The 27,488-nt window shown below is 39.8% G+C and overlaps 1 long non-coding RNA gene across 1 annotated transcript; it reads right to left on the reverse strand.

The window, feature by feature from the left end:
• Window positions 1–940: 940 nt before the first annotated feature.
• Window positions 941–10,446, reverse strand: LOC103885696. The gene is made up of 5 exons (XR_002522992.2): window positions 9,066–10,446; window positions 8,444–8,568; window positions 6,503–6,679; window positions 5,461–5,574; window positions 941–2,106 (listed from the first exon to the last, which is right to left on the reverse strand). It is a non-coding gene; the product is annotated as an uncharacterized LOC103885696 (long non-coding RNA).
• Window positions 10,447–27,488: the final 17,042 nt, after the last annotated feature.

Below are 27,488 nucleotides of genomic sequence, written 5' to 3' on the forward strand. Positions count from 1 at the left end.
GAGTGGGACTCCATCTCAAAAATAAATAAATAAATAAATAAATAAATAAATAAATAAATAACAAAAAGAGAAAAGAAAAAGAATAAAACGAGGGAAAAACTGTTCCCAGAGAAGATTGATAATCTTGATAATCCAGGGTTGGACCTCATGTTGGTCTGGTATTCTAAATTACATTATCCATGTAAGCCAGTAACCCCTAGGTAGAAATATTAGCATAAGAATTAGTGACTGTAGGAAGATACTACTGCTGGGCACCTGGCAGAAGCAACACAAAACCTCTTTAGAGAAATACACCTGTATCCAGATCACATGGAACGTCCACCAAATGGGAGCTCACAAACCTAAAGTACAAGAACGTGAAGAAACAATTCACCCATGCCAAGAGTCAACAGATACAACAGTCAACAAGGTTAGACTCTCAGAACTTCAGAAAATATAATAAATAAATATTAGTAAAATATCAAGATTATAAAACAAGGAGTCACATAGCACAAGAACATCTTAGTATCAAGAAAAAATTAATTTGAAAAAACTAGACTGAACTTCCAGAAATAAAATATGTGGTCATTGAAATTAAATATATCTTCTTGTATAATAGTTCATAAGGCATTGGCCTCAAAGGAGCCTTTACAGGAAACTGGAGCTGCCTAGAGCCATAATGTCAGGTGAGTGATAATTTCCAAGCAATTATAGATATAGTGATATATTTAGAGGTGAGAGCAGCCTTAGAGATTTACTAGTGACACTCCCTTTGGTGAAAGATATGAAAATCATAGCCCCAGGATGTAAACCAAGTCACAGATAACAGTCAAGTCCCATCTAGAGCACACATGTTCTGATACCTGTTAAGTGCCTTTTCAGATATGTCACATTCCCCTCTCCATAGACACAGGCACCTGCTGAGAGAAAGATCAGGGAAGTTTGATGACACTTGTTGCAGTGAAAAACTGGTAAAAGGAGAAAGGAAAGAGGCTATCTCAGACCTCAAAAGGCTGGGAGACTATTTTTGTATATAATAACAGGAAATAGCCTTCGCATTATATAAACAGGAATTTAATGGAGGAGAGTCACCCAGGGATTCTGGGGAATGTGGGAATACATACTTGCTTACGTCCTGCAAGGGTGGGTTTGTGTGAGGAGCAGGGCAGGTAATTCTGGCACTTGTCAGTGCCAGGGCTAAACTGTTCAGCTCCCATTTGGTGGAGGTAACAGCTCTTTCATCACTTTAATTGTTTCCTTCCATTGATGTGAATGAGGAATTTCTTCCATGGAATGCTTGGTTCAAGCACTGCCAAGAGTTGGCAAAGCTCCTAGTGGCATCTTTCACTTTTGGTCTCTGGTGGCTCTTAAATACAGATGAATTGTGTAGGAAACAAACAGAAGGAATTATCAATCATATGTGCGTCTTCCTCTCAAGAAAATGTGCCATTTTCCTCTTCTCTTCTATACACTGTGATGGCATTTTTTTTTTCAAGTTTGCTCAGTTCACAATCTGCACACCTCACCTTCTTCAGGAAGCCTCCTAGGCTGAAAGCCTATTGTCAGCTGTTCTGTGATTCTATCTTGTATTACCATTGCAGGTGTACATGTCTTATCTCCTTCGGTAGACAGTGACGACTTGGAAGACAGATCCTTGTCTGATCCATTTTCGAGTTCCATAATGCCATGCCCAGTTCCTCACACACATTTGGTGCTTAATAAATATTTGTCTTATGAGTGAACTGATCTTTGATTTGTTGTGTAGCAAACATACAAAATTCTAGGCTGTATCAGCTAGAAATCATCATGTTGGTGCTAGTGACTAAGAACCCAGCATAGAGGCTTAAATAAATTAAAGCCTTTTTTTCTGTGATGTAAATAAATAAATAAATAAATAAATAATAAATAAATATTAGTCTTGCCAGTCCAGGATGGGTAAGGTAGCTTCACCACGTCATGAGGGACCCAAGCACTTCCTTCCACTCTGCGTTCTTCAACATGTTGCTTGCATCTTCGAGGTCACAAAATGTCTGCCAAAGCTCCAGCCAGTGGGTCTGCATTTTAGGAGAATAGAAAGGGAAAGACAAGGGACAAGCAGACTCTTCTCTCATTGGCATGAAAAACCTCCTGTGAAGAGAGTTGCAGGAAACACCAATCAAAGACTTGTATTTAAATTTCATTGACCAGCCCCTTAACTGCAAGGGAAGATGGGGTGTAAAGCTTTTTAGCTTGGCACACGTTCCCCTAAGAAAAATCTGAGTTATGTTTCTAAGGCAGAAAGAGAGAGCGGATATTGGGTAAGCAGCCTGCGGTCTTTGCCATAAAGGATCTTAATCATTCATCAGTAAGTATGATCTTTTTTTTTTTTTTTTTTTAATGTCAATTGTTTCTTTAAGATTTTAAATTTCTCTTCAAAATCTATAGGTAAATCACTGAAATTTATCCAGACCCCAGCGTTCACATCCAGGGATTTTGGTGTACCACCATCTACTCAGTGCTACCCCTCCTCCTACCCCATCAAATGAGCTTCGTTTGTTTTTCCTTTATCTCTAAGTGGTATGACACCATCTGGTGTTTTCTGCTTTTGACCCAGAGCCATGTCTGGCATCATCAGACTAATCAAGAGGTGGGAAGGGACAGGGTCAGGCATGGGTTAGTGACACAAATCACTTGGTAATTAAAAACCCCTTCGTTATAACATTTTCTCCTTGCACAACAAAATATCCATTGCAGGATTTTGATAAAATTCTGCTCTATTAATCATCATCAATTGGAAGCTCAGAATGTGAGGCTAATTGTCAGATTGATGTTGTGGCTGAGAGGAAGTATTAAAATTTCAAAAAGACCATAAGAGAGGCAGTTATAGAAATAGTGTGCTAATTCTTAGCTTACCTTTCCATATATGTTAAATTTCTCTTAGAAATTATTTGGATTACTAATGTACAAATGATTACTAAAGATAATAATTAATCGATTTAATCATCCATTCCATTAATCAGTAATTGTTGAGCATATACTATTTGCCAGGCATTGTGCTAGCTGCTAGAGCTATAAATCAGAGTTTTTTAAAAATGTAGACATTTCTGAGCTAAAGATACGTTGAAAGGCTAAAATGAACAGCAAGAAAATAAGATGATAACCTGAAATCAGCTTTCATAGACCAATAATCCCAGAAAGTCTGCCAGAAAATTAATAGCAGAAACTAAGCTTGGGCATTTTGCAATTCTCTTTTAGCCACACAAAATTAAATTAGAAATTCTGAGAAGACTCAAGCAGGGACTGTTAATATGGGATTTTGACATGTATTAACTAGACAATCTTTATGAATAAAGAAATAGAACAAGTCACTTACATGGCATAATGGCATAATGTTAAAATAAGGCCTCCTGGATAGCCACTATTCTGAATAAGATAAGAAAGACGATGCAATTATAGCTAAGCGGCTCAAAATTCCATTAGAATATTTTAAGCGTTAGTATAGGAATTTACACAAGAGTTAGAGAAAATGAAATTTAAAACGAAGACCTGAAAGACACTCACTAATTTAAGGGCAGGTTATTTTGCAGGGGTTGGGTGGGGCAGGAGAATCACTGGATTGTGAAATTGAAATTGAAATTGGTTAATTTCAACGGACTACTTGATACAATTGATAGTCATGGATTTGGCAACTGTGGATGCCATGGCAGACAAAGTTTGCTCCTAAGAAGATGCCCAACTCAGAGATGCTGGGTTCTGTGTCCCAGGGTTCTCCAGTGTCTTTCATCTGGAGATCATATCACTGTCCTGTGCTTTTGACCTTGTTAGTTGGTCTGACATACTTGTTTACTTCCCTTTAGCTGAATGAATAATTTATAATCTCTGGAAAGTATAAAAACCCAATGTACTCTTATGTAATTTGTGTTTAAATATAACCATTATGATGTCCTGTGCATACTATGTTAATGTTTTAAATGATTTTTGAAAGGCCTAAAAGGATTTCTCTCTAGAAAATTTATAAGGCTAATTTAGTAGATTGATAAGAGGAAGATTTCTTACATTTGTAACTCTCCCTTTGTATATTTGAAATGTTTGAGGGGGGAGTTATATTAAAATAGTACTTTGAAATAGCCAAGGGAATTTGATTGGTTAAATATGCAAATGATGTTTAACATGAAACATCACTTCTGTAATCCCAGCATTTTGGGAGGCCGAGGTGGGTGGATCACCAGGTCAGGAGTTCGAGACCAGCCTGGCCAACATAGTGAAACCCCGTCTCTACTAAAAATACAAAATTAGCTGGGCTTGGTGGCACATGCCTGTAATTCCAGCTACTCGGTAGGCTGAGGCAGGAGAATCGTATGAATCTGGGAGATGGAGGTTGCGGTGAGACGAGATAGTGCCATTGCACTCCAGCCTGGGCAACAAGAACGAAACTCCATCTCAAAAAAAAATTAATTAATAATAATAATAATAATGATTACACTTTTTAAAAAAATTTTTCTAAAGTATGAATTTTATCAGGTTAAAAAGACCCTTAGCTCTAGATTTAAGAGCATAATTGCTGGGTCATATGTGTATGACTCCAGCTTGGATGGAAAGTTCTGAATTGTTCTCCAGCCCTTCCACTGGAACCCCACCACACACCAGACATTCCATAGTCTGCCAACACTTGATGGTGTGAGGCTCTCTACTTGTTTCCAACCTGATGACTATAAAATGATATCTCGGCCAGGCACGATGGCTCGGGCCTGTAATCCCAACACTTTGGAAGGCCGAGGTGGGTGGATCACCTGAGGTCAGGAGTTCGCCACCAGCCTGGCCAACATGGCGAAACCCTGTCTCTACTAAAAATACAAATATTAGCCAGCTGCAATCCCAGCTACTTGGTGGGCTGAGGCAGGAGAATTGCTTGAACCTGGGAGGCAGAGGTTGCAGTGGGCTGAGATCACACCATTGCACTCTAGCCTGGGCAACAGAGCAAGACTCCATCAGAAAAAAAAATAAATAAATAAAATGATATCTCATGGTGATTTTGACTTGACTTTTCCTGATTATTAGTGAAATTTCCATTTGTCTTTTATGATAATTTTTCTGTTGTCTTTTTCTTATACATATGTATTCTGGATTAGTCCCTTAGGAGAGTTACATGTGTTGAAAATGGTTTCTCCTAGTTTATGCAGATTTTTCACTCTTTTTTTTTTTTTTAGTATGTCTTTTGATCAGTAGAAGTTTTGTATTTTAATCTTGTTCAATTGATTCGTATTCTGCTTTATAGTTTGTGCTTAGTTTTTGAAATATCAAGTACCTTTTGGTAATTTTTCAACAGCTTAGTCTATATGGCACAATGCATTTCATATGTACATATACAAATGTCAAAATTATAAATATGCCTAAATTATACAGCTGTAACTAGCCTTAAATATTGTAATTAAAACTGTGTAATTAAACTAAGCGTGCAAGCCAATTGTTTAAAAAATAGTTTCACTCCAGTTTGGTACAGACCTGGCTCTTGAGCTATTGAAATCAATGGCCAGCGTGGGAAGCAATTATCTGACGCCCGTGGGTGGTGACCTTGCAGCAGCTCAGCCTCTTCTTTCATTCCATCCTATTTCTGTCCTTAATAGCAGATAGTTATCTCAGGTTAAAATTTTATTATTTTCTTTATAACTACAATCTTAACAGTTTAAAATAGTACTAAATTTCATGTGGAATAAAACTTCAGATTCTCAGCATCTTATCTTTCTTAGTGATTTCCACTCTAGCCCTCAGTGTTATTGGGCAAACTCTTATGTCAATTGTTGTTTGCATTGAGTGCTATCTAACCATAATGGAAAAGGGAAAAAAATAGAGTCCCAATTACCCATAACTGCCTCTGCTTTCTGAGGAAGGCAACGTGATTCTTTTCAGTGGAGTAAAAACCTCTCTATGACTGTTTCTCAACCCCTAACAGAGAGATTAGTGGGAGAGAGAGAAGGGCTTGAGATTCCTGTCTAGCAGCGCCTTTGGATATTCAGATTGTGTTCCAGAGCTGAATTCTCCAAAGGAATGGACCGGGATTTGGAGGTGTGGGGGAGAGAGGGCTAAATAGTTTGGCAGGAGGCTGGAAGCTGAGCTAGGTAGGATCAGAAGACTTTTTAAGAACAAAGACTGGAGACTTGAAGTGACTCCATCTTCACTATTAATTCAGATCTTTCTTATAATGTGCTTCATAAACACACACCTTGTGTGAAAGCTGCTTTTGAGAAAAAGAAACGTGTTTTACGCGACGCAGGGTGCGATAGGAACAGCGCATGTGGGGCAGTGAGAAATTCCTTCCCCTGACCTGATTCAGCAGTGAAGGTGATCAGAGCGAATAGGAACTGGACTGCTTCACGCTCCTCAAGGACTTTAAGGAGTGTGTCTTCTACCACCCACAGCAAACGGCTCAGAAAATTTTATCTGAACCTCCCGACATCTGAGTTATACAAACTAAGACAAAGAATGGGAAGCACATAGCAGTCACTGGTCCATTACAGTTCTGAAGTCCAGCCAGGTGCATATTTACCCAAGATAGAAAATGTTCCTTAGTCAGGGTCTGGTACTGCTTGCTGGAAGTGATTCCCTGATTCATTCCTTTTTCGAGGCTGTTTAGTTCATCCTCTGTGCCCTTGGCTATGCCCTCCAAGTTGTCCTTAATTTTCATTAGAAGTAGCTTTCACAATCTGCTTCTTGCCCCTAAAAACTGGGGGCCCAGAGAGTTCATATCAGTTTGAAATGTCTCTGCTCCATTTAGTTAGAGCTGGCTTTAGCAAGTATCCTGCAGGGGACTAATATCCAGAATTTAGAAGGAATTCAAACGACTCAACAACAACGACGAACCAATAATTCCATTAAAAAGTGGGCAAAGGACATGAATAGGCATTTTTACACTTTCTTTTTTGTTTGTTTGTTTTTGAGACAGAGTCTCGCTCTGCCACCCAGGCTGGAGTGCAGTGGGGCGATCTTGGCTCACTGCAACCTCTGCCTCCCAGACTCAAGCAATTCTCTTGCCTCAGCCTCCCATGTAGCTGGGACCAGAGGCGTGCCCCACCATGCCTGGCTAATTTTTACATTTTTAGTAGAGATGGGGTTTCACCATATTGGCCAGGCTGGTCTCGAACTCCTGACCTCATGATCCACTCGCCTTGGCCTCCCAAAGTGCTAGGATTACAGATGTGAGCCATGGCGCCCAGCCCAGAATGGCTATTATTAAAAATACAAAAAATGACAGGTGTTGGCGAGGACGTGGAGAAAAGGGAATGGCTTACACATTGTTGGCAGAAATGTTAATTAGTACAACCTCTATGGAAAACAACCTGGAGATTTCTGAAAGAAGTAAAACTAGAACTACAATTCGATCCAGCAGTTTCACTACTGGGTATCTACACAGAGTAAAGAGATGATTTTATAAAAAAGATACCCGTACTCATGTGTATCACAGCACTCTTCACAATAGCGTAGATACCAGCCTAAGTGTCCATCAACAAATGATTGGGAAAAGAAAATATCTGTCTATATACTCAATGGAATGCTATTCAGCCATAAAAAAGAATGAAATGATGTCTTTTGCAGCAATGTGGATAGAACTGGAGGCCGTGATCTTAAGTGAAACAATTCAGAAACAGAAAGTCAAGTACTGCATGTTCTCTTTCATAAGTGGGAGCTAACCGGTGGGTAAACATGGATATCGAGTACGGATGATAGACAGTGGAGACTAGGAAAGGTGGTGAGATAGGGGGAGAGGAGGATAAATCACTTGATGGTACAATATATGTTATTTGGGTGATGGGTATCCTAAAAGCCCCAACTCCACCACTATACAATGTATTCACGTAACAAAATTGTACTGCATAAATGTATACACATTTTAAAAATTAAAAAAAATGTTCTGAGTTCTCATTGAGTCTTATTGAGGATCACACCATGGCAAAAGACTACATCCATAATTCTTTCTAAGATGGGCTTTTCTGTACTTTGGGCCACATGTGAGGCTGCTGTGGTAAAATGCCCTGTGGTAGAAATTCAGCTGTCTAGTTGAGAAAGTCTATTAGGTGCCGCCTTAAATCTTATAGAAGTTTTAATAAGGGATCTTGGCCGGGTGCAGTGGCTCACGCCTGTGATCCCAACACTTTGGGAGGCCGAGGCGGGTGGATCACCTGAGGTCAGGGGTTCGAAACCAGCCTGGCCAACATGGTGAAACCCTGTCTCTACTAAAATACAAAAATTAGCTGGGCGTGGTGGCACATGCCTGTAATCCCAGTTCTCAGGAGACTGAGGCAGGAGAATCGCTTGAACCCAGGAGGTGAAGTTTGCAGTGAGCCAAGATTATGCCACTGCACTCCAGCCTGGGCAACAGAGTGAGACTCCAACTCAAAAAAAAAAAAAAAGGAGGGGCATTTTACCTTATTAAAATAATAATACTAATAAGGGATCTGGTAGACAAACCTTTGATTTAATGTTTACTTACCTTGGCCATTTCTTACTTTGAGAATGTTTTGCTGGACAGAGACGCTGTCCAGGACCCTCTATTTCTTCTTATTGCTGCCTAAAACTTAAGAGTCCTTTCTTTTCATTCATCTCTTTGTTCCTGCACTGTATCGACATGGGTAAAAGAAGCCAATGGTACTTTCAGTATTTTACCTAGAAATCTCCTTATTCAGATCAAGTTCATTAGCTACATTTCATTCCTGTCTTTCATGATATTACAGGTGACAATGTGACCAAAAATCTCACTACTATGTAACATCTTTTGTAGAACCTCCAATAGCTATTTTCTCACTGCTATTGCAGGCTTCCTAACAACTTTCTCACTACCCTTCCAGCCTCTGCTGCCTCCCAATGTCAGAGCCAATGACAAATGTCTTAGGGTTTGGTTATGACAGTATCCCACTTCCAGATAGCAATTTCTGTTTCAATTATCTACTTGTATGTCATAAGCCAGCCCAGCATTTAGTGGCTTAAATCAATATCCATTTTATTGCTCACAATTCTGTGGGTCAGAAATTTGGGTGAGGGCTGATGGCAACAGCTCATCTCAGCTCCAGTGGGGCTAACTGGGGAAGATCCAAGCCATCGGCCGGCTCAGGCACCTTGATTCTCCTGTCTGTGGCCTCTCATCATCCAGGCCCTGTTTCCTTCCATGCAGTGTCTGCAACAGGACACTCTGGACTCCTTTACACACCGGGTGGCTTCCAAGAAGGCAGAAACGGAAACTGCTAGGCCTCTTGTGGCCTAGGCCCAGAAGTCACAATGCCAATTCCAAAGCTTTCTGTTGGTTAAAGAAAGTCATGAAGCCAATCTATATGCAAAGGAAGGGGAAAGATATTTCATTTCTTTGTTGGAAATAATACAACACAAAAGACCATGCAGGATAGGATGGATTGGGGTGGACCACTTTTAGAAAAGACTTACTTCTCAGAAAGAGGCAAAAATTCATGAACTGAAATACTCTCTGAGACCATCTCTATTTCATAATCTAGCAATAAACCTGAAGTTCAAGCTCCGCTCTCTGGCTATGTAAGCAAATTGAGGTCAGAAAGGAGTTAAAGCAACAACGAATTGATACAAGCCTGCTTTTACAAGAGTCTGATCTATAGTGGTTTGGTCTTAGCTCGAGCATTTTGAGAGACAAACTGCCTCAGAAGGACACCTATTCCACAACTGAATAACTCTAAAGTCTGTAACAACCTTCCATCTGCAAAATTCAGTGCTGCCTTTCTGTGACTCCTCCCATGGTCAGATCTGCCCTCCGAGGCCACCGAAAGACAGGCTGCTCCCTTCTGAACATTGCATTCATTTAAATCTAAATATTTTCAAATACTTCTCTTGACTCAAGATTCAACACTTCCCAACTTCTTTACTTGTCTATCATGTAAAGTCATTATTTCCCAGAAACATGTGTTTATGTATAACACATACAATCCATAGAATAAATTTTGCCCAGAATAGTATGTTTAAAAGGAAAGAAAAGTATGTAATAGATTATTGAAAGTTTCAAAATATCTGGTGGTACAAATGAGTGAGTTAAACATTTATTTCTGGCTTAACCATTCGGTTTGATCTTGTGGAAATCCAGTGCTTGGAACTTATCTTGTCCTAACTTTTTCATAACATAGTCACTGCTTACCTGAATAATTGTCTAGATGTAGTGTCCTCTGCGGTTGGTTAGTATTCAGTGGGTGATGGGGAAAAGTAATACATAAATTCTGAGAAAAGCTGAAAGCAAAGTTTATTCTTATAAATGACAAAAAATGCCCAGGTACAACAGACTCTCTGTTTGACGTTTGTATGCCAGAATGAAAACTATGGGTTTCAGGCATCTTCTTTTTAAAAAAAAAATTTTTTTATTTGCATAGGTTTTTGGCGAACCCGTCGTATTTGATTACAGGAGTAAGTTCTTTAGTGGTGATTTGTGAGTTTTTGGTGCACCCATCATCTCAGCAGTATAGACTGCACCTAATGTGTAGTCTTTTATCCCTCACCCCCTTCCCACCCTTTGTCCCTGAGTCCCCAGAGTCCACTGTATCATTCTTATGCCTTTGCATCCTGAGGCACCTTCTTCCATACGCACCATCCACAAGTAGAAGTGGTTCTTCAACTGTGGTTGATTGGAGCAAAGTGCTCAAGCAACTATCAAGGACCATTTCTCCTGTGGATGGTGCTTATGGAAGAAGATACCTTAGACCCAAAACCAGAGTGAGGCTTTTACTGGTTGGGGAAGGTGGCTATAAAAAGCTAAGAATAATGAAAACCTATGACCAATTTAAAAAAATGAGAACTTAATCACAGCCTTATCGACCCACAACCAGGGGTCCACAAATAGCCTTAATTATGTCTTATGCTATTAAGATAACAACCCCAAATTTTCCAGGCAGCAATTTTTTTGTGCCAATATTTTGGTCTTTTGCTTCCAAAGACTAACCTTTTGATAAAGTCAGACAGCTTTAAAATGTGTGTGTTTAAGTTCTATAAATAGAAATACATTTGAGGATATATGAAAGGAGCAAAGTATTTATCTCACCACACAGTTAAGAACTTTAAAAACATTCATTGTTGGGTAGTGATTTTAAAACATTAAAATAAGTGGAATGATTGCTTTGAATTTATGAAAAATAACACATATATAATTAATGACTTTTCTATTTGTATTATACTTGCTTAGATGGTTCAGGCTTAGTAAGAAAGCTATTGATAGTAGAAAACAATTCGTATATGTAATAATAAAGAAATAATGTGGATTGTTAGTGAATAGAAAATAGTCCTTTTGGCCAGGTGTGGTGGCTCATGCCTGTAATCCCAGTACCTTGGAAGGCCAAGGCAGGAGGATCACTTGAGTCGAGTAGTTCGAGACCAGTCTGGGTAGCATAGTGAGACCCTGTCTCTACACAAAATTAAAGTAAAAAAATTATCTGGAGGTGGTGGCACACACCTGTGGTCCCAGCTACTTGGGAGGCTGAAGTGGGAGGATCCATTGAGCCCAAGAGGTCGAGGTTGTAGTGAGCCTTGATTGTACCACTGTACTCCAGCCTGGGCAACAGACTGAAATCCTGTCTCAGAAATGAAAGAAACAAAGAGAGAGAGAGAGAGAGAGAGAAAAAGAAAGAAAGAAAGAAAGAGAGAGAAAGAGAGAAAGAGAGAAAGAGAGAGAGAGAGAGAGAAAGGGAAAGAAATATGATATGTTTTGAATAATTTATCCCCTCCAAATCTCATATTGAAATGTAATCCCCCATATTGGAAGTGGGACCCGGTGGGATGTGTTGGATTATGGGAGCAGATCCCTCATGAATGGCTTAGTGCCAACCCCTTGCTGATGAGTGAGTTCTTGTTCAGTTGGTTCACATGAGATCTTGTTGTTTAAAAGAATCTGGGACTCCCCCCTTCTCTCTCTCTCTCACTCCCTCTCACTGTGTGACCCTGCCTGCCCTGATTTGAAGCTTCCTGAGGTCTCACCAGAAGCTGAGCAGACCCTGGTGCTGTGCTTGTACAGACTGCAGAAACTGAACCAGAAAAACCTCTTTTCTTTGGAAATTACTCAACCTTAGGTATTCCTTTATAGCAATGAAAATGGCCTAACACAATAGTCTTTTGGCTATATTTAGTTTGAAGATAGTTCCAGATATTTCCCTACATTAATTTTTCATCTTTAGTGAGCAAATGGTATACTGAAACTAGATAGTGGTGGTGTACAACAATGTGCATGTACTAAATGTCTCTGAATTGTACACTTAAAATGATTAAAATGGCAAATTTTATGTTGTGTATATTTTATCACCATCACAACAAAAACACCTTTCTTTCTTTTTTTTTTTTTTTGAGATGGAGTCTTGCTCTGTCACCAAGGCTGGAGTGCAGTGTCACGATCTCGGCTCACTGCAACCTCCGCCTCCTGGGTTCAAGCGATTCTCCTGCCTCAACCTCCCCAGTACCTGGGATTACCGGTGCACACTATGCCCGGTTAATTTTTGTATTTTTTTTTAGTAGAGACGGGGTTTCACCATGTTGGCCAGGCTTGTCTTGAACTCCTGACCTTGTGATCTGCACGCCTCTGCCTCCCAAAGTGATGGGATTACAGGTGTGAGCCACCGTGCCCAGCCAGAAATAACCTTTCAAAACAAACAAACAAAAAACACCCATAGTTCACCTAAATATGCCTGAAAATCTACTTTGCGGGGAACCTAAAACCTGGGATAACCCCAAGTTGAATTTGTTAAGATTGTCGACCTTTTCTTTGCTGACAACTTAACAAATGGTTTGCTAACTTCTGGGCAGATGTGAGTTCAGTCAGCACAATCAACAAAGAAGTGACGTTCACTTGGGCCCAGGCAGGCGTATGTGCGGGGAGCTTTTGGTCTGAGTTCACTGTTGCTCCAGTTGCAGACAGGAGCAGGCAGGTTCAAGAGTTTCTGATGCTTACTGTGCAGCAGTCAGCTGACCATGAACACAGCCAGCACAAGCAGCCCTTTATGCTGGCGAGAGTCCTGCCAGCAGCGCCGAGCAACAGTCCCTGCTTTATATGTTCCCTTTGCACATTTGTATTCTTGGGGCTTTTGGGATTTTTGTTGCTGCAGTTAATGGGAAATGGGTGTGGGTGGGTGTTACAAACAGGGTTTTCATTAGACTGGGAAGAATAACTGGTTAAAAATACAATAACAACAGTGACAAATAGGAAAGGTGGGCAACCTCAGGCAGTACAGCTCCTGAGCCAATGCTTCCAGCCTTTACTCTAAAATATAAGCAACTGGGTACAGCTCCAGGCCTTGACTGTCATTGGCTGATAGGAATAACTACTAGGAACTATTAAGATCACTTGATATTCTTGCCTTTTCTTTTTCTTTTCTTTTTTTCTTTTTTTTTTTTTTGAGACAGAGTCTCGCTCTGTTGCTCAGGCGTGCAATGGTGTGATCTCAGCTCACTGCAACCTCCACTTCCCCAGTTCAAGCAATTCTCCTGCCTCAGCCTCCCAAGTAGCTGGGATTACAGGCATGTGCCAAAACGCCCAGCTAATTTTTTGTATTTTTAGTAGAGACAGGGTTTCGCCTTGTTGGCCAGGCTGGTCTAGAACTCCTGACCTCAGGTAATCCACCCACCTCGGCCTCCCAAAGTGCTGGGATTACAGACGTGAGCCACTGTGCCTGGCCTCCTGCCTTTTCATAATTAGAGTGCAGCCCAGTTGATGTTGTTGGAACACGATGGCTCTTTGATAGAAAAGTCTCTACTTTCATTACAAATGGAAAGTGCAGATCAGAAGGGTTGTACCATTTGGGGTTAGGATCCAAAACATTTGTTCCACCAAGAGGGAAAAAGTCCAACTACAACAAGTTGTCTTGAGATTGTCCAGGGTGTTCTCTAAAGCCCTGCATCCGAAACGGTTTTTTTTTTTTTTTGAGACGGAGTCTCGCTTCGTCGCCCAGGCTGGAGTGCAGTGGCGCGATCTCAGCTCACTGTAAGCTCCGCCTCCTGGGTTCACACCATTCTCCTGCCTCAGCCTCCCGAGTAGCTGGGACTACAGGCGCCCGCCACCACGCCCGGCTAATTTTTTGTATTTTTGGTAGAGACGGGGTTTCACCGTGTTAGCCAGGATGATCTCGATCTCCTGACCTCGTGATCTGCCCGCCTCGGCCTCCCAAAGTGCTGGGATTACAGGCGTGAGCCACCGCGCCCAGCCTCTCTTACACTCTTTCTTGTGAGTGGAGGAATGGATTCCAGTGGAAACATTACCTCCTGAAATTGCTGTGCATGGGTGTGCTCTTTGTGAATATTTGAAATCAAAAGGAGATGAAGGTGAAGAATTTTTAGAGCAGATTTTTCCAGAGCCTGTAGTAGTACATGTAGACTATTTACTGAGGTAAATTTGTTTTCTGTGAGTTTGGAGAATGCTCGTGTTGTTGCAAGTGTTAACCTCCCAGCCCCCTTCCTCGAGGTCATGCTTGATCGTGAATATGTTAAAAATCCTTTATTTTTTGTACATGCAGGGACAGTTATATACATTGAGTCTTTTGAATATCTTGTATATCTTGGGCTGGTCTGTAGAATGAAAGAGCAAGTCACTATGTTTAGGACCATTTATTCAAAACTGTTAAGATATGATTATGAACATTTCTGCATATAAAGTTGATAATGATGATGTATTATTTCTGAAATTGGTAGGCACATTTTCTGTTAAATGCCAGATAATAAGTATCTTAGGGTCTTGTGGGCCATACCATCTGTCAAAAAAAAAAAAAGAACCAGGAGCTAGTTGGACATTTGTGAATGTTCTCTTGCCCTACTTCAACTCTCACTTCTCTTAAGTTCTGTACCTCAACTACACAAATCAGAGGCTCCCAGCAGATGGATGTGTGCACATGTGTGTGTGAATGTACTTCCTGTCCACCTGGAACTTACCTGCAATAATCCTTGCCACAATTTGGATGTGCAGAGAAAGTGTCGTTTCTTATTTTGTTTATATCCTTTCTTGCCTTCCTCAATTACTTTCTCTTACTAGCAGGAAAGCAAAGCAAACAAACCAACAGAACCCAATTAAATGGCCCGTGTGATTTAAAGTACCGTGTACTTTAGACATACACAATACTTTATTGTACATAAGAATCAAACGAAATTAAAAACGAGGGAAAAAAACATACACAAAACTTTAAATGGCTCCGTGGGCACTGTCCAGCCCCCAGCTTGGATCTGCCTGGCTGTCCTTGCATGTGGTGGCATTGCTTTGGGTGTCAGGGATGCCCTTGGCTGCTTGGCTTCTGGACTCCCTGCTTGCTTATGAGCTCAGGCCTGGGGCTGGGAGGTTCATGGTGGGACCTGTGGGCACAGGAACCACTCTTGTGTGGCATAGCCCCCAACGGACCCAGATTAGACCCCTCTAAGAACCTGTAGTGCCATCCATGCAACCACTTCCAGCCCTGCCTCAGTCTGGCCTCGCTCTAGCACCATGGACTTGGAGCCTGCTCTCAGCCACCCCTTTCATGCTGGGGCTTTGTGAGGGACACTCAGCACCTACATCAGGCTGATTGCCACGCCAGACTGTTCCTGCTCTTCTTTTATCCACCACCCTGTAGACTGCCGAGGTAGACTTTTCTTTACATTTTCTGTGACATCTTCCTCCTACCGCTTCGGAGAAAGCCCTGAGGCCCAGCAGGCCCAGCAGACGGATGGAAGGACTCTCTTTATCTCCACTGTAAGAGATGGTTTAAGCTGCAAGGCATACCGAGACCATTCAAATAGCAGTTGAAAGAATCCACCAAATCCACAAAGCGTGGATTTCAAGCCTAGCCTCTTGACAAGAGAGAACATACCTGCTCTTGGCCCCAGGCAATAAACCCCTTGACTTGACTTCCAGATGAAAGAGTCTGGAAGGGAATGTGGTATAAGGACAAAAGACACTGGTTAAATATTTGTAACTATTCTCTTCATTACCACTGTTCTATAGAGTCCTGAGGAGAAAACAAGACAAAGCAACAAATAATTATATAATTCAGTAGCTGCGATGGATAAAGAGAACCATTAAAAGAATAGGCTTTCTCAATTATAAAATGAGGCATTAACCATATTTTGAGTATTAACTATATGTTTGACTATTTCTGGACAACTAGAAGCCTGGCGATTGTACATGCATTTGTATTTGCCAGTTGTGTGCCTTCCTCCTTTCAACCTCACACAGCTAATTTATGTTGACCCTCAAAAAAGAAAATGAGTACTTGAATGTTAAGGCATGTGACTTGCACTCTAGGACATATTGTAACTTCCAGAGCACTGAGTCAGCAGTCTAACGGTTTAGCCTTCATACTCCTGACAGCTGTTTATTTCTTTCAGTGTAATTTCAGAGGAAAATATCCAGAAGGGATTTGCTGCCCTAGATCTATCAGAAAACATATTTAAGATATTCTGTAGTTTTATAGAGCAAAAATCTAACACTAAATAATCACATCATAACAGGGTTTCAATTTCAGTAATAATTTATCTTAAATCAGGCACAAGGGTATTTAAAGCACACAACTAATACTTTGTAGAGATTTAATGAGATGATGTATGGAAACGTAGGGGCTGAGACATTTGTTTCCAGTACTATTTTAAAGCAATAAGAGAATAACAGCATTTGAAATAACCTTTCCAATCTATTTGATTCAGGCTCCTGCCTTCTGTAATTAAAAAGAAGCTTAGTCATTGGCGTCCGGCAGATGAGTAGGACTTCTCAAAGATCAGGAAGCCTTGGGGTCATAGCTGGTGATGCATAAAGGACCCCAGGTCAAGAGGTCTAAACCCATCAGGCTCAGATTGAAACCAGGAACCTGAGCAACAGCCCAAATTGGGACTTAGGAGGTCCTCTAGGCAAAATCAGTCCCTGAAAAGGAAGATTGGAGCAGAAGCCAGTGGCTGCAGCAGACGAGAGAGAGCAGACAGCAGTTTTCATCCACAAGGTAACTGACTGCTTTGATACCGGCTCTGCCTCCCTAAGTGCTTCAGATATGAAGCAACTCCTAAGGAAAGAACTAAAATTAAAACTATCAAAAATTACAAGAATTAAAATAATACACTAGAAAGTATCTATTTATTACAAAAGAAAACACTGAAAAGGAATAGTCATGAGACTAACAAAATGAAAAGTCATGAGCATAAAAAACAAATATTGAAATGGCAGATATAGTTTCAACCATACAAATAATAACATTAAATGTGAATGGATTAGACACCCCAATCAAACGACAGAGATTGTAAGACTGGATTTTTTTTTTTTTTTTTTTGAGACAGAGTTTTGCTCTGTTGCCCAGGCTGAATTGCAGTGGCGCAATTTCCGCTTACCACCATGCCTGGCTAATTTTTTGTAGTTTTAGTAGAGACGGGGTTTCACCATCTGGGCCAGGCTGATCTTGAACTCCTGACCTCGTGATCCACCCACCTCGGCCTCCCAAAGTGCTGGGATTACAGGCATGAGCCAACGCGCTTGGCCAAGACTGGATTTTTTAAAACAAGATCCACCTAGCCAGGTGCAGTGGCTCACACTTGTAATCCCAGCACTTTGGGAGGCTGAGGTGGGCGGATCACAAGGTTAGGAGATCGAGACCATCCTGGCTAACACAGTGAAACCCCGTCTCCATTAAAAATACAAAAAATTAGCCAGGCGTGGTGGCGGGCGCCTGTAGTCCCAGCTACGAGGGAGGCTGAGGCAGGAGACTGGCGTGAACCTGGGAGGCGGAGCTTGCAGTGCACTGAGATCGCGCCACTGTACTCCAGCCTGGACGACAGAGCGAGACTCCGTCTCAAAAACAAAAACAAACAAAAAAACAAGACCCACCTAGTATGTGCTCTTTACAAGAGACATGACTTTGATTCAAAGGGTTTCGAGATAAAAGGATGGTAAAGATATCTCATGCAAGCAATAACTTTGCGAGAGCCAAAGTGGCTGTATTAATATCAGAGAAAATTTAAACACAAAGGAATTACTTAATTTTTAAAAAAATTTTAAGTGCATACTTTAGGAAATCAGTCTTTGTGGTGTGCGGTACTATGGGTTTTGGCAAGTTCATAGTGTCATGTATCCACTATTACAGTACTGTACACAGTCGTTTCACCATCCCCCAAATGCCTTCTGGTACAACTATTCATTCTTCCCCTTCCCCACTCCCTGAGCTTCGGGCAACCACTGATCTTTTTCACTGCGTATGATTTCACGTTTTCCAGAATGTCAAACAGTATTGTTGCCTTTTCAGACTGGCTTCTTTTACTTAGCAATATACATTTAAGTTTCCTTCATGTTTTTGTAATAGCTATTGACGGCTCATTTATCTTTATCACTGAATAATATTCCACTATATGAATATACCACAGTTTTTATCCATTCACTTGTTGAAGGACATCTTGGTTGTTTCCAAGTTTTGGCAATTATGAATAAAGCTGCTATAAACATTTGCGTGCAGGTTTTGGTGTAGGCATATGTTTTCAATTCATTTGGGTAAATACCAAGTAGCATGATTGTTGGATCATATGGTAAGAGTATGTTAAATTTTGTAAGAAACTGTCAAACTGTCTTCCAAAATAGCTGTACCATTTTACATTCCCACCAGCAACGAACGAGAGTTCCCATTGTTCCACATACTTGCTATTATTTGATGTTGTTAGTGTTCTGGATTTGGGGCATTCTAATAGGTGTGTAGTGGTAGCTCGTTATTGTTTTAATTTGCAGTTTCCTTATGACACATTATGTTGAGCGTCTTTTCATTGCTTATTTGCTGTCTGTATATCTTCTTAGGTGAGGCATCTGTTTAGATCTTCTGTCTATTTAAAAATTAGGTTGTTCCTTTTCTTATTGTTGAGTTTTAAGAGTTCTTCGTGTATTTTGGATACAGTCCCTTATTCAATATGTCTTTTGCAAATATTTTATCCCAGTCTCTCATTCTCTTGACAGTATCTTTCACAGAGCAGAAGTTTATAATTTTAGTGAAGTCCCGTTTATTAATTCGTTCCTTCATAGATCATGCCTTTGTGTTCTAACTAAAGAGTTATTACCATACCCAAGGTCACCTAGGTTTGCTCCTAAGTTTCACATTTTACATTTAGGCCTATGATCCACTTTGAGGTAATTTTTGCGAAGGATATAAAATCTGTGTCTAGATGCACTTTTGTTTGCATTTGGATGTATAGTTGTTAAGCACCTTTTGTTAAAAAGATGGGCCAACACGCTTGGCCAAGACTGGATTTTTTAAAACAAGACCCACCTACCCAGGTGCAGTGGCTTACACCTGTAATCCCAGCACTTTGGGAGGCTGAGGCGGGCAGATCACAAGGTCAGGAGTTTGAGACTAGCCTGGCCAGTATGGTGAAACCCCATCTCTATTAAAAATACAAAAATTAACTGGGGTGATGCATGCCTGTAATCCCAGCTACTGGAGAGGCTGAGGCAGGAGAATGGCTTGAACCTAGGAGGCAGAGGTTGCAGTGAGCCGAGATCACACCACTGCACTGCAGTCTGGGTGACAGAGCGAGACTCCATCTCAAGAGAAAAAAAAGAGAGAGAGAGAGAGAGAAAGAGAGGATATTGGGGCCTGTAGGCACATGCCACCATGCCTGGATAATTTTTGTATTTTTGCAGAGATGAGGTGTTGCCATGTTGTCCAGGCTGGTCTCAAACTTTTAGGCTCAAGCGATCTGCCTGCCTCGGCCTCCCAAAGTGCTAGGATTACAGGTGTGAGCCACCACACCCGGACTGTGGAGAATTTTTCTGTCTATGTCTGTGAAAAACATTGGTGTGTGATTTTCATTTTTTGTAATGCCTGTGTCTGGTGTTTGTACTAGGATTATGCTGGCCATATTGAATGATTTAGGAACTATTCCCTCTGTTTCCATTTTCTAGACGAGATTGTAAAGAATTGGTATATTTATTCCTTAAATGTGTGATGGAATTCAATTAATGAACCCATCTGGGCTTGGTGCTTACTGTTTTGAAGGTTATTTGTTGTTGTTTTTCCAACTTTGTTGAGATACAGTTGGTATACAAAAAACTGCATATGGCCGGGCATGAGGGCTTATGCCTGTAATCCCAGCAATTTGGGAGGCTGAGGCAGGAGGATTGCTTGAGGCTAGGAGTTTGTGACCAGTGTGTGTAGCATAGTGAGATCCTGTCTCTATTAAAAATTTTAAAGATAAATTAGCTGGGTGTGATGGCATGCGCCTGTAGTCCTAGCTCCTGAGGAGACTGAGACAGGAAGATTGCTTGAGACCAGACATTTGGGGCTGCAGTAAGCTATGATCAAACCACTGCAGTCCAGCCTGGATGACAGAGAGAGACCCTGTCTCTAAAAAAAAATCCAAAACAAAAAACTCCCCCAAAAACTGCATATAAATTTATGTATACAATTTGATGATTTTGGACATATGTATATACTCATGTTGCTATTGCTGTAATCCAGGTAATAAACATATCGGGAACTTTCCTTGTGTCCCCTCTTTTTTTTCTTCATAAGAACTCTTAACATGAGATCTACCCTCTTAACAATTGTTTTTACGACACAATATCTTCTTGTTAGCTACGGACACTCTATTGTACAGCAGATCTCTGGAACTCAGCCATCTTGTTTAACTATAACTTTATACCCACTGGATAACAACTCCCTTTTTCTCCTTCATGCCATCTCCAGGTAACCCTCATTCTGTTGTCTAATTCAACACTTTTGACTATTTTAGATGCTCATGTTAGAGGAATCATTAGTCTTCATCCCTCTGTGACTGAGTTATTTCACTTAGCATCATGTCTTCCGGGTGTGTCCATGTTGTGATAAATGTTAAGATTTCCTTCTTTTTAAAGGTTGAGTCACGTTGTGTTGCATGTATATATCACATTTGCTTTATCCATTCATCTGTCTATGAACATTTGGGTTGTTTCTACATCTTGGCTATTGTAAATAATGCTGCAGTGAACACAGGAATGCAGAAATATTTTCTCCCATTCTGCAGGGCTGCTTTTTCACCCTGTGGATTGTTTCCTTTGCTGTGAAAAAGCTGTTTAGTTTGATGTAATCAAACTTTTCTATTTTTGCTTTTGTTGCTTGTGCTTTTGATGTCATATCCAAGAAAATTATTGCCCAGAACAATGTCCAAAAGCTTTTCCTTGGGTTTATTCTAGTAGTTTTACAGTTTCAGGTCTTAGGTTTAAATCTTTAATCTATTTTGAGTTGATTTTCACATATGGTATGAGATAAGGTCCAATTTCATTATTTTGCATGTTGCTATCCACTTTTCCCAGTACCCCTTATTGAGGAGACTATCTTTTTCCACATTGTGGGTTCTTGGCATGCTTGTCAAAGATCAGTTGACCATAGATGTGTGGATTTATTTCTATGCTCTTTATTCTATTCCATTGGTCGGTCTGCCTGATTTTTATTCCAGTACAACACTGATTACTGTAGCTTTATAATATATTTTGAAATCAGTAAGTATGATGCCTCCAGCTATGTTCTTCTTCTTAATATTGCTTTAGCTATTTGGGATTTCTTGTGGTTCCATATTTTTTATGATTTTTTTTCCTCTTTCTGTTAAAAATGTTTATGGTATTTTGATAGGGCTTGCATTGAATCTGTAGATTGCTCTGAGTAGTATGGACATCTTATCAATATTAAGTCTTCTAATTCATGAACAAGAGATGTCTTCCCAGTTATTTGTATCTGTCTTAATTTATTTAATCATTGCTTCATAGTTTTCAGTGTGTGGTTTTTCACCTCTTTGGTTAGGGTTATTCCTAATATTTTATTCTTTTTGGTGCCGTTATAATTAAGATTGTCTTCTTTTTTTTAATATACTAGTTGACCACATAGATATCTTCTTTTGAGAAATGTCTATTCATGTCCTTTGCCAATTTTTTAATGGAGTTTTTTGTTTCCTGCTTAATTTAAGTTCCCTACAGAATCTGGATATTAGATCTTTCCCAGATGCATAATTTGCAAATATTTTCCCCCACTATTTACTCTGTTTATAGTTTCTTTTGCTGCAGGATGCTCTTTAGTTTAATTAGGTCCCATTTGTCAATTTTTGGTTTTGTTTCAATTGTTTTTGGCATCTTTGTCATGAAGTCTTAGCCAGGGCCTATGTCCACAATGGTATGTCTTAGGTTTTCTTCCAGGGATTTTATATTTTTAGGTTTTTCATTCAAATTTTTAATTCATCTTGAGTTGATTTTTATATATGGTGAAAGGAAGGAGTCCAGTTTCAATCTCTGCCTATGCATAGCCAGTTATCCCAGCATCATTTATTGAATAGGCAGTCCTTTCCCTATTGCTTGTTTTTGCCAATTTTGTTAAAGATCAGATAGTTGTAACTGTGCTGCTTTATCTCTGGGTCCTTTGTTCTGTTCCTTTTGTCTTTGAGTCTGTTTTTGTACCAGTATCATGGTGTTTTGGTTTTTTCTACAGTCTTGTAGTAAAGTGTGAACTCAGGTAATGTGATGCCTCCAGCTTTGTTCTTTTTGCTTAGGATTGCTTTGGCTATTTGAGCTCATTTTGGTTCCAGATGAGTTTTTAAATAGTTTTGTATAATTCTGTGAATAATGTCATTGGTAGTTTGATAGGAATAGCATTGAATTTACAAATTGCTTTGGGCAATATGACAATTTTGACAATATTTATTCTTCCTATCCGTGAGCATGGAATGTTTTTCTATTTGTTTGTGTCATCTCTGATTTCTTTCAGCAATTATTCAGTAATTCAGTAATTATTATTGTAGAGAACTTTCACCTCTGTGGTTAGCTGTATTCTGAAGTATTTTACTTTTTGTGTGGCTATTGTAAATGGCATTGCATTCTTGATTTGGTGTTATTGGTGTAAAGAAATGCTACTGATTTTTATACATTGATTTTATATCCTTAAACTTTGCTGAAATAGTTTGTCAGTTTATCAGTTCTAGGAGCTCTTGGGCAAAGACTATGGGGTTTGCTAAATATAAAATCATATTGTTTGCAAGGAGAGACGGTTTGACTTCTTCTTTTGCAATATGGATGCTTTTTAGTTCTTTCTGTCACCTGATTGCTCTGGCTAGGAATTTCAGTACTGTGTTGAATAGGAGTGGTGAGAGTGGGCATCCTTGTCTTGTTCTGGTTCCCAAGGGGAATGCTTGCAGCTTTTGCCCATTCAATATGATGTTGGCTGTGGGTTTGTCATAGACAGCTCTTATTATTTTGAGGTATGTTCCTTCAATGCCTAGTTTGTTGAGGGCTTTTAACATGAAGGATGTTTAATTTTATCAAAAGCCTTTTCTGCATCTATTGAGATGATCATGTGGTTTTTGTCTTTAGTTCTGTTGATGTAATGAATTACATTTATTGATTTGTGTATGTTGAATCAACCTTGCATCCCAGGGGTAAAGCCTACTTGATAGTGCTGGATTTGTTTTTTGATGTGCTGCTGAATTCAGTTTACCATTATTTTATTGAGGGATTTTGCATCTATGTTCATCAGGGATATTGGCCTGAAGTTTCCCTTTTTTGTTGTGTCTCCACCAGGTTTTGGTATCAGAATGATGCCAGCTTCATAAAATGAGCTAAGGAGGTGTTTCCCCTCCTCAATTTTTTGGAATAGTTTTAGTAGAATTGGTACCAGCTCTTCCTTACAGGTCTGATAGAATCTGTCTGGTCCAGGACCTTTTCTGGTTGGTAGGTTTTTTATTACTGATTCAATTTCAGAACTCGTTACTGGTCTGTTCTGGGTTTAATTTCTTCTGGATTAAATCTTGGGAAGTTGTTTCCAGGAAATTTATCCATTTTTCTAGGTTTTCTTTTTTTTTTTTGAGATCTGAGTCTCTCTCACTTCAGGTTGGAGTGCAGCTGACTGCCTTTCACTGTAAGCTCCGGGCCTCCGGGTTCACGCTTCATTCTCCCTCGGGCCTCAGCCCTCCCAGCTGGGACTCAGGCACCGCCACCATCACCGCTAATTTTTTTTTTTTTGTATTTTAGTAGAGACGGGTTTCACCCATGTTTGTGGATGGTCTCTGATCTCCTGACCTCGGATCCACCTCAGCCTCCCAAAGTGCTGGGATTACAGGCTTGAGCCACCGCGCCCGGCCTTTTCTAGGTTTTCTAGTTTGTGTGGTTAATGTCCCCTTTGTCATTTCTGTCTGTGTTTATTTGGATCTTTTCTTTCCTTTATTAGTTTAGGCTAGTGGTCTATCAATCTTATTTATTCTTTCAAAAAAACAACTTTTGGTATCGTTGACCTTTTGTGTGTTTTTTGTGTCTCAATTTCCTTCAGTTTGGCTCTGATTTTTGTTTTCTTTTCTTCTGCTAGCTTTAGTTTGCTCTTGTTTTTCTAGTTCCTCTAGGTGTGTTAAGTTGTTTATTTGAGATCTTTCTAAGTTTTTGATGTGGGCACTTAGCACTATAAAGTTTCTTCTTAACACTGCATTAGCTATTTCTCAGAGAGTCCAGTATGTTGTATCCCTGTCTTCATTAGTTTCCAAGAATTTCTTGATTTCTGCCTTAATTTCATTGTTTACCCAGTCATTCAGGAGTAGATTGTTTAATTTCCATGTAATTGTATAGTTTTGAGCAATCTTCTAAGTATTGATTTCTATTTTTATTGTGCTGTGGTCTGAGGGTGTGGTTGGTATGATTTTGTTTTTTAAGAATTTTTTGATAATTGTTTTATGGTTGATCGTGTGGTTGGTTTTTGAGTATGTGCCATGTGCAGATGAGAATCATGTACATTCTGTTGTTGTTGGCTGGAGTGTTCTGTAGATGTCTGTTAGGCCCATTTGGTCAAGTGTCGAGTTCAGGTCTTGAATATCTTTGTCAGTTTTCTGCCTTGATGATCTGTCTAATACTGTCAGTGGAGTGTTGAAGTCTTCCACTATTTTTGTGAGGTTATCTAACAAAATACGTCTCTAAGAGCTTGTTTCATGAATCTGGTGCTCCAGTGTTGGATGCATATATATTGAGGACTGTAAAGTCTTGTTGAAATTAAACCCTTATTAGGTAATGCCTTTCTTTGTCTTATTTTATTGTTGTTGATTTAAAATCTGTGTTATCTAAAATTAGAAAAGGAACCCCTGCTCTTTTTTCTTTCCATTTACTTGGTAGGTTTTTCTCTATCCCTTTACTTTGAGCCTAGGGTTGTCACTGCATATGAGGTGGATCCTCTGAAGACAGCAAAAAGTTAGGTCTTGTTTCTTTATCCACCTTGCCACTCTGTGCCTTTTAAGTGGAGGATTTAACCTATTTACATTCAAGGTTAATATTGATATGTGCGATTTGATCCTGCTGTGTTGTTAGCTGTTTGATTGTATGGTTGTTTTATAGTGTCAATGGTCTATGTACTTAAGTGTGTTTTCGTGGTGTCCAGTAACAGTGTTTCACTTCCATGTTTAGCACTTCCTTAAGGGCCTCTTGTAAGGCAGGTCTGGGGGCAATGCATTCCCTTAGCATTTGCTTGTCTACAAAGGATCTTATTTCTCCTTCACTTGTGAAGCTTAGTTTGGCTGGATATGAAGTTCTTCGTTGAAACTTCTTTTCTTTAAGAATGCTAAATATAGGACCCCAATCTCTTCTGGCTTAAGGGTTTCTGCTGAAAGGCCCACTGTCAACCTGATGGGGTTCCCTTTGCAGGTGTCCTGCCCCTTTTCTCTAGCTGCTTTTAATATTTTTTCTTTCATATTGATCTTGGAGAATCTATTGACTATGTGATTTTGGATCATTGACTTGTATAGTATCTCACAGGCGTTCTGTGTATTTCCTGAATTCTAATGTTAGCCTCTCTAGTGAGTTTGGGGAATTTTTAAAAAAAATTTTATTTAAGTTTTGGGATACTTGTGAAGAACGTGCAGGTTTGTTACATAGGTACGCATGTGCCACGGTAGTTTGCTGCACCTATCAACCCATCATCTAAGTTTTAGGCCCGACATGCATTAGGTATTTCTCCTAATGCTCTCTCTCCTTTCCTCCCCTGCCCCCCGACATGTCCCAGTGTGTGATGTTCCCCTCCCTGTGTCCATGTGTTCTCATTGTTCAACTCCCATTTATGAGTGAGAATATGCAGTGTTTGGTTTTCTGTTCCTGTGTTAGTTTGCTGAGAATGATGGTTTCCAGCTGCATCCATGTACCTGCAAAGGTCATGAACTCATTCTTTTTCATGACTGCATGATAGTCCATGGTGTATATGTGCCACATTTTCTTTATCCAGTCTATCACTGATGGGCATTTGGGTTGGTTCCATGTCTTTGTTATTGCAAATAGTGCTGCAGCAAACATACGTGTGCATGTGTATTTATAGCAGAATGATTTATATTCCTTTTGGTGTATATCCAGTAATGGGATTGCTGGGTCAAATGGTATTTCTCGTTCTAGATCCTGGAGGAATTGCCACACTGTCTTCCACAACGGTTGAACTAATTTACACTCTCACCAGAGTGTAAACGCTTTCCTATTTCTCCACATCCTCTCCAGCATCTGACGTTTTAATAATCACCATTCTAACTGGCATGAGATGGTGTCTCATTGTGGTATCAAATTTGATGGTATCAAAAAGATTTGCATCAAAATTTCATGATATCAAAAGATTTGCATTTCTCTAATGACCAGTGATGATGAGCTTTTTTTCATGTTTGTTGGCCACATAAATGTCTTCTTTAGAGAAGTGTCTGTGCATATCCTTTGCCTACTTTTTGATGGGATTGCTTTTTCCTTGTAAATTTGTTTAAGTCCCTTGTAGATTCTGGGTATTAGACCTTTGTCAGATGGGTAGTTTGCAAAAATGTTCTCCCATTCTGTATTTTGACTGTTCACTCTGATGATGGTTTCTTTTGCTGTGTAGAAACTCTTTAGTTTGATTAGATCCCACTTGTCAATTTGGGCTTTTGTTGTGATTGCTTTTGGTGTTTTAGTCATGAAGTCTTTGCCCATGCCTATGTCCTGAATGGTATTGCTTAGGTTTTCTTCTAGAGTTTTTACGGTTTGGGGTTTTACATTTAAGTCTTTAATCCATCTTGAGTTAATTTTTGTATAAGGTGTAAGAATTTGCATATGTTGAACCCGCCTTGCATCCCAGGGATGAAGCTGACTTGATTGTGGTGGATAAGTTTTTTGATGTGCTGCTGGATTCTGTTTGCCAGTGTTTTTTTTAAAGGATTTTCTCATCAATCTTCATCAGGGATATTGGCCTGAAATTTTATTTTTTTGTTGTGTCTCTGCGAGGTTTTGGTATCAGGATGATGCTGGCCTCATAAAATAAGTTAGGATTCCCTCTTTTTTGATTGTTTGGAATAGTTTCAGAAGGAATGGTACCAGCTCCTCTTTGTACCTCTGGTAGAATTTGGCTGTGAATGTATCTGGTCCTGGGCTTTTATTTGGTTGGTAGGCTATTAATTACTGCCTCAATTTCAGAACTTGTTATTGGTTTATTCAGGGATTTGACTTTTTCCTGGTTTAGTCTTGGGGGATGTATGTGTCCAGGAATTTATCCATTTCTTCTAGATTTTCTAGTTTATTTGTGTAGAAGTGTTTATAGTATTCTCTGATGATAGTTTGTATTTTTGTGGGATCAGTG

Source organism: Papio anubis, chromosome 7 (genome assembly GCF_008728515.1).
Source record: "Papio anubis isolate 15944 chromosome 7, Panubis1.0, whole genome shotgun sequence".
NCBI classification, from domain to species: Eukaryota; Metazoa; Chordata; class Mammalia; order Primates; family Cercopithecidae; genus Papio; species Papio anubis.